This window comes from Zea mays, chromosome 1 (genome assembly GCF_902167145.1).
Source record: "Zea mays cultivar B73 chromosome 1, Zm-B73-REFERENCE-NAM-5.0, whole genome shotgun sequence".
NCBI lineage: Eukaryota > Viridiplantae > Streptophyta > Magnoliopsida > Poales > Poaceae > Zea > Zea mays.
Window position 1 is genome coordinate 131,400,109 of NC_050096.1, and position 17,449 is coordinate 131,417,557.

Consider the following 17,449-nt stretch of genomic DNA (forward strand, 5'->3'; position numbering starts at 1 on the left):
AGCCTCGGGCAAGGGCAGCCGACCCCAGAGGATCTACTTCTCGCCCGAGGCCCCCCTCCAGCAACGGACACACCTTCGGCTCGCCCGAGGCCCAATCTTCACCAAGAAGCAACCTTGGCCAAACCGCCACGCCAACCGACCAAATCGCAGGAGCATTTAATGCAAAGGTGGCATGACACCTTTATCCTGACGCGCGCCCTCCAGACGACAGAGCCGAAGTGACCGCAGTCACTTCGCCGCTCCACTGACCGGTCTGACAAGAGAACAGCGCAGCCTGCGCCACACCGACTGATGTGCCACTCGACAGAGTGAGGCTGACAGCAGCCAAGTCCGGCCCTAGGCGCCATGGGAAACTCCGCTCCGCCCGACCTAGGGCTCGGACTCGGGCTCAGCCCCGGAAGACGACGAACTCCGCTCCGCCCGACCCCAGGGCTCGGACTCGGGCTCAGCCCCGGAAGACGACGAACTCCGCTCCACCCGACCCTAGGGCTCGGACTCGGGCTCAGCCCCGGAAGACGACGAACTCCGCTTCGCCCGACCCCAGGGCTCGGACTCAGCCCTGGCCTCAGCCGACGGTCTCCGCCTCGCCCGACCCAGGGGCTCGGACTCGACCTCGGCCTCGGAAGACAGACTCGACCTCGACCTCGGAGGAGCCTCCACATCGCCCAACCCAGGGCACGGACCGACCGCGTCAACAGGAGGTGCCATCATTACCCTACCCTAAGCTGACTCAGGCTACGGGGAACAAGACCGGCGTCCCATCTGGCTCGCTCCGCCAGACAAGTAATGATGGCGCCCCACACGCTCTATGACGAAGGCGGCTGAAAGCCCCCTTACGGAAGCAAGAGGACGTCAGCAAGGACTCGACAGCCCCGACAGCTGTCCTTCCGCCAGGCTCCAGCGCTCCTCCGACGGCCACAACACCACACGAACCGGGTGCCAAGACCTCTCCGGCTGCCACAATGGCATGTACTTAGGGCGCTAGCTCTTCTCCGCTAGACACGTTAGCACACTGCTACACCCCCCATTGTACACCTGGATCCTCTCCTTGCGCCTATAAAAGGAAGGACCAGGGCCCTCTTACAGAGGGTTGGTCGCGCGGGGAAGAGGACGGGACGGGCGCTCGCGTGAGGCCGCTCGCTCCCTCCCGCGTGGACGCTTGTAACCCCCTACTACAAGCGCACCCGACCTGGGCGCGGGACAAACACGAAGGTCGCGGGATTTTTCCACCTCCCACGCCCGTCTTCCCCCCTTCGCGCTCCGTCTCGCGCCGACCCATCTGGGCTGGGGCACGCGGCGACAGTTTACTCGTCGGCCCAGGGACCCCCCCGGTCTCGAAACGCCGACAGTTGGCGCGCCAGGTAGGGGCCTGCTGCATGTTGACGAACAGCTTCCTGTCAAGCTCCAGATGGGCAGTCTCCAGCAACCTTTCCAGCCCGGGACGGTGCTCCGTTTCGGGAGTCTTGAGTTCATGTCCCTCGACGGCAGCTATGACATGATACTCCTTCCCCCGCCGTGCGACAACGACAATAGCGGCCGACATTCCGCCCGCCGGTGGCGGAATCGACGACGTCTTCCCCTCGTGGTGGAAGAACAACATTCGAGCTCACCCCGTCCCCTTCCCCGCCGACGGAGGAGGAGGCGGGGCAACCAAGGCCAAGCAGGAGGCGGCACCTCGTCGGCTGTCGAGCGAGTCGACGGCGCCGGCGCCCCAACGGTGGGCACGTCGAGCATCGACCTCGCGTCTGAGACGAAGACGAGCGCCGTCTCCCCGCAACGCGCCAATCCCAAGCAAACGGACGACGCCAGCACGCTCGCGAAGGACTTGCTGGGCGTCACCCTGGTACCTGAGACGACGGTGCAGTCAGTCCCTGACGTGACCTCATCACCGCCCGTCGACCAAGAGGTACCGACCGATTCCCATCTCACGCCTTTTGGATTCAGCCTCGACCCGCCAAGCGACTTCGCTTTGGTGGACGCTCTCGTAGAGGCGAGTCCCAACCCTCTGGGGTATCGTATGCGGTCACCCTGGGACCGGCTGATGGACGTCTCGACCTACGGGCCCTCGGGATCCGAGGAAGATGACGAGCCCGACTTCTGTTGGGATTTCTCCGGACTTCGTAGCCCCGGTGCCATGCGGGACTACATGACCGCATGCGACTACTACCTTTCCGACTGTTCTGACGGTAGCCGCAGCCTCGGCGACGAGGACTGCGGCCCAAGTCGTGAATGTTTCCACATCGATCTAGGGGGTCCCAACGAAGGCAACCATCTTGGTATGCCGGAGAACGGTGATCTCCCTAGGCCTGTGCCTCGCGTTGACATCCTACGGGAGCTAGCTGTGGTCCCCGTTCCGGCGGGGGTTCATGACCCACAGCTCGAGCAAATCCGTGGGGTGCAGGCCAGGCTCGACGAGGCAGGAACACTTGAGCCGATCCGCCGGGACGTCGGGCAGGAATGGGCGGGCCAACCTCCGGCCGGAGAAATGCGTCATCTACCCCAGGGTATCCAGCACCGCATCGCCGAAGATGTCAGGATGAGGCCGCCACCGACTTCCAGTGGAGTCGGCCAGAACCTGGCTGCAGCGGCAATGCTTCTCCGCGCGATGCCGGAGCCATCAACCACCAAGGGGCGGCGAATTCAGGGAGAGCTCAAGAATCTCCTGGAGGACGCCGCGGTCCGACGGGCCGAAAGCTCCACCTCCCGAAGGCAGAGGTACCCCTCGGAACATCGTGCCACGACTTCCCGATTCATACGGGAAGCCTCGGTCCACACCGGGCGCACGCGCAACACGGCGCCTGCGGCCCCGGGTCGCCTCGGCAACGAGCACCATCACCGCAACCGTCGGGCCCACCTCGACGAGAGGGTGCGCCGAGGCTACCACCCCAGGCGTGGGGGACGCTACGACAGTGGGGAGGATCGGAGTCCCTCGCCCGAACCACCCGGTCCGCAGGCTTTCAGCCGTGCCATACGACGGGCGCTGTTCCCGACCCGGTTCCGAACCCTGACTACTATCACAAAGTACTCGGGGGAGACGAGACCGGAGCTGTGGCTCGCGGACTATCGGCTGGCTTGCCAACTGGGTGGAACGGACGATGACAACCTCATCATCCGCAACCTCCCCTTGTTCCTCTCTGACACCGCTCGCGCCTGGTTGGAGCACCTGCCTCCGGGGCAGATCTCCAACTGGGACGACCTGGTCCAAGCCTTCGCCGGCAATTTCCAGGGTACATATGTGCGCCCTGGAAACTCCTGGGATCTCCGGAGCTGCCGACAGCAGCCGGGAGAGTCTCTCCGGGACTACATCCGGCGATTCTCGAAGCAGCGCACCGAGCTGCCCAACATCACCGATTCAGATGTCATCGGCGCGTTCCTCGCCGGCACCACCTGCCGCAACCTGGTGAGCAAGCTGGGTCGCAAGACCCCCACCAGGGCGAGCGAGCTGATGGACATCGCCACCAAGTTCGCCTCTGGCCAGGAGGCGGTTGAGGCTATCTTCTGGAAGGACAAGCAGCCCCAGGGCCGCCCGCCGGAGGATGCCCCCGAGGCGTCAACTCAGCGCGGCGCCAAGAAGAAAGGCAAGAAGAAGTCGCAAGCGAAACGCGACGCCGCCGACGCGGACCTTGTCGCCGCCGCCGAGTACAAGAACCCTCGGAAACCCCCCGGAGGTGCCAACCTCTTTGACAAGATGCTCAAGGAACCGTGCCCCTATCATCAGGGGCCCGTTAAGCACGCCCTTGAGGAGTGCGCCATGCTTCGGCGCCACTTCCACAGGGCCGGGCCACCCGCGGAGGGTGGCAGGGCTCGCGACGATGACAAGAAGGAAGATCACCAGGCAGGAGAGTTCCCCGAGGTCCGCGACTGCTTCATGATCTATGGTGGGCAAGCGACGAACGCCTCGGCTCGGCATCGCAAGCAAGAGCGTCGGGAGGTCTGTTCGGTAAAGGTGGCGGCGCCAGTCTACCTAGACTGGTTCGACAAGCCCATCACCTTCGACCAAGCCGACCACCCCGACCGCGTGCCGAGCCCGGGGAAATACCCGCTCGTTGTTGACCCCGTCATCGGCGACGTCAGGCTCACCAAGGTCCTCATGGACGGAGGCAGCAGCCTCAACATCATCTACGCCGAGACCCTCGGGCTCCTGCGTGTTGATCTGTCCTCGGTCCGAGCAGGCGCTGCGCCTTTCCACGGGATCATCCCCGGGAAACGCGTCTAGCTCCTCGGACAACTCGATCTTCCCGTCTGCTTTGGGACACCCTCCAACTTCCGAAGGGAGACCCTCACGTTCGAGGTGGTCGGGTTCCGAGGAACCTACCACGCAGTACTGGGGAGGCCATGCTATGCGAAGTTCATGGTCGTCCCCAACTATACCTACCTCAAGCTCAAGATGCCGGGCCCCAACGGGGTCATCACCGTCGGCCCCACGTACCGACACGCGTTCGAATGCGACGTGGAGTGCGTGGAGTACGCCGAGGCCCTCGCCGAATCCGAGGCCCTCATCGCCGACCTGGAGAGCCTCTCTAAGGAGGTGCCAGACGTGAAGCGCCACGCCAGTAACTTCGAGCCAGCGGAGACGGTTAAGTCCGTCCCCCTCGACCCCAGCAGCGACGCCTCCAAGCAGATCCGGATTGGCTCCGAGCTCAATCCCAAATAGGAAGCAGTGCTCGTCGACTTTCTCCGCGCAAACGCCGACGTTTTCACGTGGAGTCCCTCGGACATGCCCGGCATACCGAGGGATGTCGCCGAGCACTCGCTGGATATCCGAGCTAGAGCCCGACCCGTGAAGCAGCCTCTGCGCCGATTCGACGAAGAAAAGCGCAGAGCCATAGGCGAGGAGATCCACAAGCTAATGGCGGCAGGGTTCATCAAAGAGGTATTCCATCCCGAATGGCTTGCCAACCCTATGCTTGTGAGAAAGAAAGGGGGGAAATGGCGGATGTGTGTAGACTACACTGGTCTAAACAAAGCATGTCCGAAGGTTCCCTACCCTCTGCCTCGCATCGACCAAATTGTGGACTCCACTGCTGGGTGCGAAACCCTGTCTTTCCTCGATGCCTACTCAGGGTATCACCAAATCAGGATGAAAGAGTCCGACCAGCTCGCGACTTCTTTCATCACACCCTTCGGCATGTACTGCTATGTCACCATGCCGTTCGGCTTGAGGAATGCGGGTGCGACGTACCAACGATGCATGAACCATGTGTTCGGCGAACACATTGGCCGGACGGTCGAGGCCTACGTTGATGACATCGTAGTCAAGACGAGGAAAGCCTCCGACCTCCTTTCCGACCTTGAAGTGACATTCCGATGTCTCAAGGCGAAAGCCGTGAAGCTTAATCCCGAGAAGTGTGTCTTCGGGGTTCCCCGAGGCATGCTCTTGGGGTTCATCGTCTCCGAGCGGGGCATCGAAGCCAACCCAGAGAAGATCGCGGCCATCACCAGCATGGGGCCCATCAAGGACTTGAAAGGCATACAGAGAGTCATGGGATGCCTTGCGGCTCTGAGCCGCTTCATCTCGCGCCTCGGTGAAAGAGGCCTGCCTCTGTACCGCCTCTTAAGGAAGGCCGAGTGCTTCACTTGGACCCCTGAGGCCGAGGAAGCCCTCGGGAACCTGAAGGCGCTCCTTACAAACGTGCCCATCTTGGTGCCCCCCGCTGCCGGAGAAGCCCTCTTGATCTACATCGCCGCGACCACTCAGGTGGTTAGCGCCGCGATTGTGGTTGAGAGACGAGAAGAGGGGCATGCATTGCCCGTCCAGAGGCCAGTCTACTTCATCAGCGAGGGCCGAGAGGCCTCGGGTAGAATTGCAAAGTGGGCGGTGGAAATCATGGGCAAAACGATCTCGTTCGCCCCTCGGAAGGCCATCAAGTCCCAGGTCTTGGTGGACTTCGTGGCTGAATGGGTCGACACCCAGCTCCCAACAGTTCCGATCCAAATGGGTCGCTGATGAAGACAGGAGCAGGCGCAGGCCTGCTCTTCATCTCGCCCCTCGGGAAGCACCTACGCTACGTGCTACGCCTCCACTTCCCGGCGTCCAACAATGTGGCTGAGTACGAGGCTCTGGTCAACGGTTTGCGCATCGCCATCGAGCTAGGGGTCCGACGCCTCGACGCTCGCAGTGACTCGCAGCTCGTCATCGACCAAGTCATGAAGAACTCCCACTGCCGCGACCCGAAGATAGAAGCCTACTGCGATGAGGTTCGGCGCCTGGAAGACAAGTTCTACGGGCTCGAGCTCAACCACATCGCCCGACGCTACAACGAGACTGCGGACGAGCTGGCTAAAATAGCCTCGGGGCGAACAACGGTTCCCCCGGACGTCTTCTCCCGAGACCTGCATCAACCCTCCATCAAGACCAGCGACACGCCCGAGCCCGAGAAAGCCTCGGCCGAGCCTGAGGCACCCTCGGCTCAGCCCGAGGTACCCTCGGCTCGGCCCGAGGCACCCTCGGCCCAACCTGAGGCACCCTCGGCTCAGTCCGAGGTACTCTCGGCCCAGCCCGAGGCACCCTCGGTTCGGCCCGAGGTACCCTCGGCCCCCGAGGGTGAGGCACTACGCATCGAGGAGGAGAGAAGCGGGGTCACGCCTAATCGAAACTGGCAGACCCTGTACCTGCAATATCTCCACCGAGGAGAGCTACCCCTCGACCGAGCCGAAGCTCGGTGGTTGGCGCGGCGCGCCAAGTCATTTGTCTTGCTGGGGGACGGGAAGGAACTCTACCACCGCAGCCCCTCAGGCATCCTCCAGCGATGCATTTTCATCGCCGAAGGCCAGAAACTCCTACAAGAGATACACTCGGGGGCTTGCGGCCATCACGCAACACCTCGAGCCCTTGTTGGAAACGCCTTCCGACAAGGTTTCTACTGGCCGACGGCGGTGGCCGACGCCACTAGAATTGTCCGCACTTGCGAAGGGTGTCAGTTCTACGCAAGGCAGACCCACCTGCCCGCTCAGGCCCTGCAGACGATACCCATCACCTGGCCTTTTGCTGTGTGGGGTCTGGACCTCGTCGGCCCCTTGCAGAAGGCACCCGGGGGCTACACGCACCTGTTGGTCGCCATCGACAAATTCTCCAAGTGGATCGAGGTCCGACCCCTAAACAGCATTAGGTCCGAACAGGCGGTGGCGTTCTTCACCAACATCATCCATCGCTTTGGGGTCCCGAACTCCATCATCACCGACAACGGCACCCAGTTCACCGGCAGAAAGTTCCTGGACTTCTGCGAGGATCACCACATCCGGGTGGACTGGGCCGCCGTGGCTCACCCCATGACGAATGGGCAAGTAGAGCGTGCCAACGACATGATTCTACAAGGACTCAAGCCTCGGATCTACAATGACCTCAACAAGTTCGGCAAGCGATGGATGAAGGAACTCCCCTCGGTGGTCTGGAGTCTCAGGACAACGCCGAGCCGTGCCACGGGCTTCACGCCGTTCTTTCTAGTCTATGGGGCCGAGGCCATTTTGCCCACAGACTTAGAATACGGTTCCCCGAGGACGAGGGCCTACGCCGACCAAAGCAACCAAGCTAATCGAGAAGACTCGCTGGACCAGTTGGAAGAGGCTCGGGACATGGCCTTACTACACTCGGCGCGGTACCAGCAGTCCCTACGACGCTACCACGCCCGAGGGGTCCGGTCCCGAGACCTCCAGGTGGGCGACCTGGTGCTTCGGCTACGACAAGACGCCCGAGGGCGGCACAAGCTCACGCCTCCCTGGGAAGGGCCGTTCGTCATCTCCATAGTTCTGAAGCCCGAAACGTACAAGCTGGCCAACAGTCAAGGCGAGGTCTACAGCAACGCTTGGAACATCCAACAGCTACGTCGCTTCTACCCTTAAGATGCTTTCAAGTTGTTCGCATACCTCGTTCCCACGCAAAGTTTAGTCATCAAGGAAGGGTCAGCCTTGCCTCGGCAAAGCCCGACCCTCCCTCGGGGGCTAAAAGGGGGGAACCCCCTCTGCGTCGAAATTTTCCTCGAAAAAAATCCTTTCTGCCAGAATGTCTTTCGTGCTTTTCGACTACTTCGAAAGTGGATCCTGAAAACGACGGAGTACACGTAAGCAGCCAAGGCTAACCGAGCCGAGGGACTCCTACGCCTCTGGGATACGGATACCTCACTCATCACCTTCTGCAATAAGTAACTCACGTTCGGATAAGTGATTCGGCGGATCGAACAAGTCTTCACGCTCGAAAGCTCCTCTGCCGAAGCGATTCTTCGGGCCTTCTCGACTGCGTCGGTGATAGAACCCTATCGACGGGCAAGAGTGCGCGTAAGCGGCAAGGCCGACCGAGCCGAGGGATTCCTACGCCTCCGGGATACGGATACCTCACTCATCACCTTCCGTGAAAAGCAACTATCGCTCGCACAGACAATTCTGTTACCGACGAAAAGGTCCAGATACTCGAAACAAGAGGAAAAGAAGCGCAGCTTTACAACACGACGATGGTGTGTTTGGGCCTCGGCGGCCGCAGAAAACACACACTACAAGATAATCCGATCCTGCAGGCTCGGATCTTGACAGTTGAAGGGAGCAGTAGCACCCTCGGCGTCAACTACACCTTCGGCGAGGTCCGACCTAGCCTCGGACGGCGACGCGGTCCGAGGATCTCCACTCTGAAGGACGACATCATCACCACGCCCGGGCCATCGCCGCCAGGGTCTTCTCCAGGAATCCGGCTCGAGCAGACGGCTCGGCCGGTCACCCAGAGGCCTCGGCCAGGTGTCCCCCGAAGACATCAGCCCGGCCCGAGGCCTCGGCAACTCAATTCCAGCGTCGATCCCGCCAGTGGACGACCCGACCAGGCTCTGGCCGACCAACCCTTCTTTTTGAGCCAACTCTGCCTCTGTCCGTGCTGACACCGCTACCCCTGGCTTCGGCTCATCGAAGAGCGGCCGAGGGGTTCCTTTAACTAAGCAAGAGAAGCCTCGGACAGCAAAGCCGACCGAGCCGAGGGACTCCTACGCCTCCGGGATACGGATACCTCACTCGTCACCTTTGCACGGGGCGACTCACGCTTGGTGAAGCGGTTCAGACAACCAACAGGCGAGTCTTAGTGCTCGAAAATGAGGAAAAAACACGGCTCCGCGCCAAAAATACATACACGTTCAAGCCCCGACAGCCGCAATGAACAAAACACCGGCATTCAAGATGCCATTACAAATGGAACTCCGGTTCCGTCCCAGCGGTTACAAGCGTCCCTCCACTTTCGCCCAGACCAGCGGGTGAAAGGGCGGGCAGCCATGCGGGCAGCCATGCAACCGCGCCAAGTGGGCGCGCCCCTCCGACTTCCAACGCACCCAGCATGGAGGCCCAGGCCCACGCGTCATGCAACCGGTGCGCTGGTTGCTGCGTGCGAGCGACTGCACCGCCGCTCGCACCACTGCTACGCCTCCTCGACTGCGGAACCAGTACCGCGACTCGAGGCAACCCTGCGTACGACCCAGCAGTGCCAGCCAGACGCAACGGTCAATACGGCCAAAAGTGGGCCGGCAGTAATGGCGGTGGCAGGCGGGCGGGAGCAGCGGTCACGTCGTCAGCTAAGCTCACGTCCCATCCAGGGACAGCGAGAGAAACCTCTCTCACGGCGTGAAGAAGGCGCGCCCGTGTTCCGTTCCTCGAATGGCTCGCGCACGCGCAACAGCCGCCTCGCGAACCACTCGCCCCGTCGCATTAACTTCGCGGCGGGACAGGCGGTGCCTCTGGCGGGAGAAGCGAGCGACGCTTCGCCTTCGCCATAATGACCGCGTCAAAAAAGGTACGCCACGTCATTCGATTTCGTATCCTTTTCCTTCTCCTCTTTCTCTCTCTTACAACAGGGACCGGGAAAGGGGGATACCCCGAAAAGGATCCTTCTCCGTGAAGGAAACAGGCCCCGAGCCTCACTACTGATCAGATGTTCGAAGGCTGGCCCCTCGGAGGGGTTCAACAGCCGCCTCAGAGCGCTTGGGTTCTGCGCCCACTACTGGTCAGAGGTTCGAAGGCCGGCCCCTCGGAAGGGTTCAACGGCCGCCTCAGGCCACTCGGGCTCCGCACCCACTACTGATCAGGGGTTCGTAGGCTGGCCCTCGAAGGGTTCACAACCGCCTCAGACACAAAGCGAGGGATGACCCTGGGTACGTTTGATACATAACCAAGGCTCGGGCTACGCTCTCGAGGTACCCTAGGACATTTCCGAGACCAGCGGGAACGATCTTGTAACGGAATCCCATCAGAGGGAGGCATCGATCCCTCGGACCCCGTCGACAGGGGACTGGGTCCGGCAGATCACCCGTAGGTACTTTTGAGCGCACCTCCGGGCCTCTAGCCGATCCCTAACAAATGGGGCACGGGCGTCCACACGGATTACCCGCCAGCAGCTCACCGGAGACACCATGTTCGGCGCCCTCCTCCTTGCGGACAGGCGACGCAGGGGCGTATGCAAAAAAGTCGAGTCTGTCCTTGACCGTCCTCTCGCCCTGTGCAGAGGCTCGGGGGCTGCTCTCGCAAACCCGGCTCCGGCCAAACCGTTGACAGCGTCAACATACCAGCCCGAGAACTTGGGACCTGACCGTGCACCCGGGCTACGACCAGCTCGCATGAGGCAACGACCAGACCAGCCGAAGCATTGCACAAGGCATTAAGACCTCGGAGGAGTCAAACCACTCCTCCGAGGCCTCGGGGGCTACCCCCGGCGGGTGCGCTCGCGCGCACCCGCCGGAACAAAACACAACCGAGAAAGGCTGGTCCCCTTGCAAAAAAGTGCGAGAAAAGCCTCCAAGCGAGTATTAACACTCCCTTTGAGGCTCAGGGGCTACTATCGGGGACCATAATTAGGGGTACCCTCAAGGCTCCTAATTCTCAGTTGGTAACCCCCATCAGCACAAAGCTGCAAAGGCCTGATGGGTGCGACTAAGTCCAGGATCGGTCCATTCGAGGGACCCGATCACGCCTCGCCCGAGCCCAGCCTCGGGCAAGGGCAGCCGACCCCAGAGGATCTACGTCTCGCCCGAGGCCCCCCTCCAGCAACGGACACACCTTCGGCTCGCCCGAGGCCCAGTCTTCACCAAGAAGCAACCTTGGCCAAACCGCCACGCCAACCGACCAAATCGCAGGAGCATTTAATGCAAAGGTGGCCTGATACCTTTATCCTGACGCGCGCCCTCCAGACGACAGAGCCGAAGTGACCGCAGTCACTTCGCCGCTCCACTGACCGGTCTGACAAGAGGACAGCGCCGCCTGCGCCACACCGACTGCTGTGCCACTCGACAGAGTGAGGCTGACAGCAGCCAAGTCCGGCCCTAGGCGCCATGGGAAACTCCGCTCCGCCCGACCCAGGGCTCGGACTCGGGATTAGCCCCGGAAGACGACGAACTCCGCTCCGCCCGACCCCAGGGCTCGGACTCGGGCTCAGCCCCGAAAGACGACGAACTCCGCTCCGCCTGACCCCAGGGCTCGGACTCGGGCTCAGCCCCAGAAGACGACGAACTCCGCTTCGCCCGACCCCAGGGCTCGGACTCGGGCTCAGCCCCGGAAGACGACGAACTCCGCTTCGCCCGACCCCATGGCTCGGACTCAGCCCTGGCCTCAGCCGACGGTCTCCGTCTCGCCCGACCTAGGGGCTCGGACTCGACCTCGGCCTCGGAAGACAGACTCGACCTCGGAGGAGCCTCCACATCGCCCAACCCAGGGACGTCAGCAAGGACTCGACAGCAAGGACTCGACAGCCCCGACAGCTGTCCTTCTGCCAGGCTCCAGCGCTCCTCCGACGACCACGACACCACACGAACCGGGTGCCAAGACCTCTCCGGCTGCCACAATGGCATGTACTTAGGGCGCTAGCTCTTCTCCGCTAGACACGTTAGCACACTGCTACACCCCCTATTGTACACCTGGATCCTCTCCTTGCGCCTATAAAAGGAAGGACCAGGGCCCTCTTACAGAGGGTTGGCCGCGCGGGGAAGAGGACGGGACGGGCGCTCGCGTGAGGCCGCTCGCTCCCTCCCGCGTGGACGCTTGTAACCCCCTACTACAAGCGCACCCGACCTGGGCGCGGGACAAACACGAAGGCCGCGGGATTTTTCCACCTCTCACGCCCGTCTTCCCCCCTTCGCGCTCCGTCTCGCGCCGACCCATCTGGGCTGGGGCACGCGGCGACAGTTTACTCGTCGGCCCAGGGACCCCACGGTCTCGAAACGCCGACAAATTTGTCATATGCATTGCATTGCGGGTGTTGTTATCACTTTTGTTTTACTACTTATTTGGGTTGGTATATACTTACACTTAGCAACTGCTAATAAAATTTTGACCAACTTGAAAAGCAATGCTCATCTTTAACTATCCTCTTTGATAAGCCTTACACTTCACATGAGCTCCCAACTTTGGCAAGTTCATGCACATTATTTTCCACAACTTGTTGAACGATGAACGTATGTGAGCTCACTCTTGCTGTCTCACACCCCTACAGGTTAAAAACAGGTACCACAGGATGAGGCGCATGGAGGATGTTGTGATGAGTTCGTGAGTGGTCTAGGCCGTCGTCTTCCAGTCAACTTTGGGTTATTGGATTGTTGCCTCTATATGATGTAATTATTTTTTTTATTTTGTACAGAACTCCTATTATATAATAAAAATATAACATTCGTTCTGTACCATAAGTCATCATAGATGTGAGAATAGTTCTCAGCACATTTAGTGATTATTTCACGCCTAGATTTTAGACCCTGACACAACTCTCTTGGAGTTGCTCTCTGTGGACGCTCGGAACAGGGGTGTGCTTTGCAGGTACGTAATCCATACATGACCACATCGATTGATTTCATCTGAGCTGGTCCTAGTCAATCCAATCCCTATCTTTGTTGGTTCGCTGGATGGATGGATCGCTCGTCTTAGAGCAACTACAAGAGAGTTGGTGAAAGCTCCCAAAAACTTTTTCAGCACTCAACCGGTGAATTTTTGGTCTCCAACAGAGCGCCATTCATTTCCCAATTTTTTTTTGCCACGCCGCATCCACAGCCCCACCCCCGCATATTTAGCGAACCAAGGTTTCCCCAATCCACACACGTGTAGCCTAGTGGTTTGCCGCGTTGCTTTCCACCGTCTCGCGCTCTTCTTCGTGGAGCCATGACGGATTGACGGGACGCGACAGCGAGAGAGCCATCTTCGTCGGTGCTGGAGGTTGCAGCGGCAGAGTCGAGGCAATGCATCCGTTAAGGCCGACTGCTTCGGATCTGCAGGCAACAGCTTGCGGTGATACCCAGAGGAAGCGTGAGATGGTGTCCGGCGACACAAGTATGGACGGGGTTGGAGACCACATTCCCCGTGGTGGAGTCGATCTGCGAGGCCTAGCCCGCCGCCGCCACCATCGCGCGTATGGCCACGGTGGTGCTCGAGCGTTAGAAGTTCTTCCTGGTGGTGCTCCAGCGTCAGAATCTAGTCAATGGGGAGGGGTTCTTGCTAAGTGCTATTTAATTGCTTTGTTTTTAGTCAGATTGAATGCTTAAGATATTTGGCATCATTAGAATGTTCCCATCTCATGAAATGGTAGATTTGTTTTTTTTATGGGACACAATATAGCTCCTTTTTGTTTTGATCTGGTGTTGTAATGCCAGATTCATGCCATGCTAAAAAGAAGTTAAAAGAAGTTTGATTAATGTTATGTTAATCCAAGTAGTCTCTTGTGCCTGGTTTCCTCTTATGTGGAGGATAACCTGATGTTCAGAGTGAACTGCGTTTGATGTTTGACACAACCTGATGTTCAGAGCGAAATGCTTATGATGCTTACTATACTACTTTAGAAGGTTCATTAGACTATAACATTTTTGTTTGCCCCAAGAAAATTACTTTTGTATTTAGGCAGTGGGAGTGAAACTGAACATGCTGCTAATGTATTAGCTTGTGTGTACCATTATCAAGATATTATACAGTATGTATGCTAAGTGAAGGCACAAATCCACACGATTATGGTGATTTATGCTCATAAGAAGCAATATTACATGAGGCTACGATCTAATATATTGTCTGAAAATGCATAATGTTATAGGACATATTAGGTGTTGATTTGTCTTTAGCCAAACTATTTGTTTTTTTATAACTGCAGTTAGGTATCATTCTTTTGCATTATGTAACTCGATCTGCACAGTTAGCTTGTCATATATAATTCACACAACATGTATCATTTTACATTCATAAGTACTAGTTGTTCACAAATTTTTGTTGGAAATCATCTCATTACTGGACGGCTTGCTCTACATAATGCAGGTTGGTGCCTGGACTGCTTGCTCTACAGAAAACAGTCTAATGTCGTTGCTATTCATCAGCAATGGCGCACAGAGAAGTGTCATAGGCAAAACAGATTGAATCTGTTTCCTACTTTTCCTTTCCTACTTTTCCTTTGGGGTGTACTCCGTAGCACGGTGTACATGGAGCTGCTTTGGGCTATGGGCTTTTCACTGACCATGAGACTTGTTTTAAATATTGGGCCAAAGTTCAATTTGAGCGAGCTGTTGTGCGTAGGCCTGGGAATGGGCCATAAAAACTCATGGGTATAAAGGGCCTCCAAATTCATGTGCTGATAATTTTGGATCTTTTTTGGTTCACTGTTGATTAGGGTAGAGTTGGATCAAGCCATTTCATTAAAAGGAGCAGCACGGATCGATCATCAAACCTGGCCCAATCGTGTGCCCGGATCATGTGAAGGGCACAACCCATGGATCATGTGTAGGGCACAACCCGTGGTTCCTGTAGCGTCTTCCTCCACAGTTTGGTCATCCAAAGAGTAGTGAGGGACCCCCGCCGGCGCCTGCAGCACGCCCTGTCGCTTCATCGACTAGGCGGCGACCGCGGCCCTCGCCGACCAGCACAGGAATTAGAGTCGGGACTGCACCTGTAGGATCTGTGCCCGAAGAAAGGTATTGCCTAGTTGCTGTTTCCGCATTTCGTGGTAAAGTTTCCACGTTTGGGTTATGAACTCCACTTGGATGGCTTCTTTCACAGTTCAGGGGCCGGAGTTCAGTTATGAACTTCACTTGCCACTGTTCTTTTGGTATTTATGCGGTTAGTCAACAGGGTGCTTGTCTATCTTTCAGGAGCAATTCATGTGTCTCTCTACTCGCAGTAGTTTGTTCTTAATTAAAGTTTTTTATGCTTGAACTATAGTATGGCTGCATGTGTAAAGGGCAGGGATCTCATCGGATCTGCAAAAAACAAGATATGCGAGAGAACTGCTAGTCCATTATATTAGTTACTTTAGTTTATGGTTACTGTTTTTTTTCCTGGACAGCTATGATTAGATGCTTTTTCTTGCAACTTTCCAGGGTTGCTTGTCATAATTGTTTCATTGATGAGAATCTACATAGTTGTGCAAGATGGTATTACCTCATACATCTTATGTTGTGCATTCAAGAAAATTTCCTTCCCTCATACATCTTATGTTGTGCAAGATGGTATTACCTCTTGTTTTCTAGAGTGGGGATTGGTTGGGGATTTGTTTACTCTGACATTGGATAATGCTAGTGTAAACAGATCTTCAATTCTATTGTTCAAGCATTGGGTCTTGAAAGTAAATCAGGGCTGATTTTTGATGTTCCACATCGTTGGAATGCAACCTATGATATGTTAAATGAAGCACTAAAATATAAGGATGCTCTTAATAGGTATGTAACAGAGCAACATCATGAATGTCCCACTGAAGAAGATTGGTCAAAGACAGAAGCTCTTCATGGTTTTCTACAAGAGTTTAGTGATGCAACCAAAGCATTCTCAGCGGATAGACATCCCACAGCTCATCTTTTTCTCAAGATGTTGCTGGTTATCCGAGGTGTGCTACTTGATGTGACTTGGAACTCAAATGAACTCATTAATGAGATGGCAAATGTTATGTATGCTAAGTTCCAAAAATATTGGGAAAATCCTAATATTGTGTTGCTCATAGCTGCTGTTCTAGATCCATCAATGAAGACCGAATTTGTCAAGTTCTATTTCTACACAATTGGTGATAATGTTGATGTGAAGATGAGGGAGCTCAAAAGGTACTTGAAAAAATATTACCTAGAGTATGAGAAAATCATGAGGAGTCATAGTTTGCCTGTCTTTATTCCTCATGAGAATCAGATGAGAAGTGAGACTTTTACCTCTTCACCTCTCTGCGGTAAAAGAAGGGTGAAACATGCATTTGCTCAATTTGCATCTCAAAATATGGATGCCCGTCCAGAGCGAACATAAATGGATACTTACTTGGAGGACCCTAGGATCCTTGTCAAGCCAGATGAAAACTTCAATGTTTTAGGATGGTGGAAGAAAAACATAGATGCCTATCCAATATTGTCTTTGATGGCTAGAATTTTTTTGGCTATTCCTATGAGTACGGTATCCTCAGAATCTGCCTTTAGTGCAGCTGGTAGAATTCTTGGAAAAAATAGGACATCACTATCTCCTGAAACACTTGAAGCTTTAGTCTGTGCCAAAGACTGGTTGATTGGATTCAATGATGAAGAAGAAGGTAAATTATCATATAAAAGTAGATTTTGCTTCTATCTTGTCTTTACATCGACAACCATGAACTACATGACAATGACTTGAATTATCTACATTAATTCATGTAGGTGAACCAATGACAGGAAAGCGAATGTTTGATTCGGATGATGAAGAAGATGATTGGGAAATTTGATGTAGGTAAAACAATAATTTTTCGTTTTCTTAATCACAAAAGTTTCATCTCTTTAGAAACATTTTCATTGTTGGAGCAACAAGACTGCAACACATGGCCTAATATTATCCTTAACTTTATTGTCTTCCGTGGATCAGTCTTTGATGTAGAGCAGTATCTGTAAGGGAATGAGATGCTGACAGAATCTAAGTTTATACTAATTAGTTGTGTGGCCATGTATGTATGAGCCCATGGATTATACTAGTTCAATTAACTAGTGGCGGTGCTTGCATGTTTTTGGGGGCCCTTGGATTGCTAATGTAATATTGCCGTGGATTTTGAAAGGATCGGGGCAGGTTTGGGTGGCAAAGGCTTTAAAATCAGTTTGGATTGAGCTGCACCAAATTAGTTTGGATTCAAGTAGGGCTGGATCTACTCCTTAGTATTCTAGGATTGAAGTGGGGTTAGGGCCGGATTGTGACCCATTCCCAGACCTAGTTGTGCGTCAAGATGATTTTAGCCTATGAAAACGTGCGTGGTTCCCCTAAAAGCTGATTTTGGTGCTGAGTTTTTTCACAGGCCGCTGGAGTTGCTCGCAAACTCAAATTGATTCTCTCGGCTTGACTTCCACCGGAGTCACAGAAGACCTTCCTCTGGTTGTCCACTGGTCGAACTCATCGCAACAGCCTAGGCCCATCCCCGATACACTTCCTCTTGCTTCCGCCCCATGCATTGTGGCTAACCGTCAACGACAGCAGCGTCGAGGAAGCAGCGCGCTGCTGGTACGGAGGTGGAGATCCATCTCATGGCGTGTGGGCGTTGGAG

General features: G+C 56.1%; 1 long non-coding RNA gene across 1 annotated transcript; it reads left to right on the forward strand.

Annotated features, from left to right (window-relative positions):
• The first annotated feature begins 12,827 nt into the window (after nucleotides 1-12,827).
• Nucleotides 12,828-16,768, forward strand: LOC103638743 (uncharacterized). The gene is made up of 2 exons (XR_559005.3): nucleotides 12,828-16,477; nucleotides 16,581-16,768. It is a non-coding gene; the product is annotated as an uncharacterized lncRNA (long non-coding RNA).
• The last annotated feature ends 681 nt before the right edge of the window (nucleotides 16,769-17,449 follow it).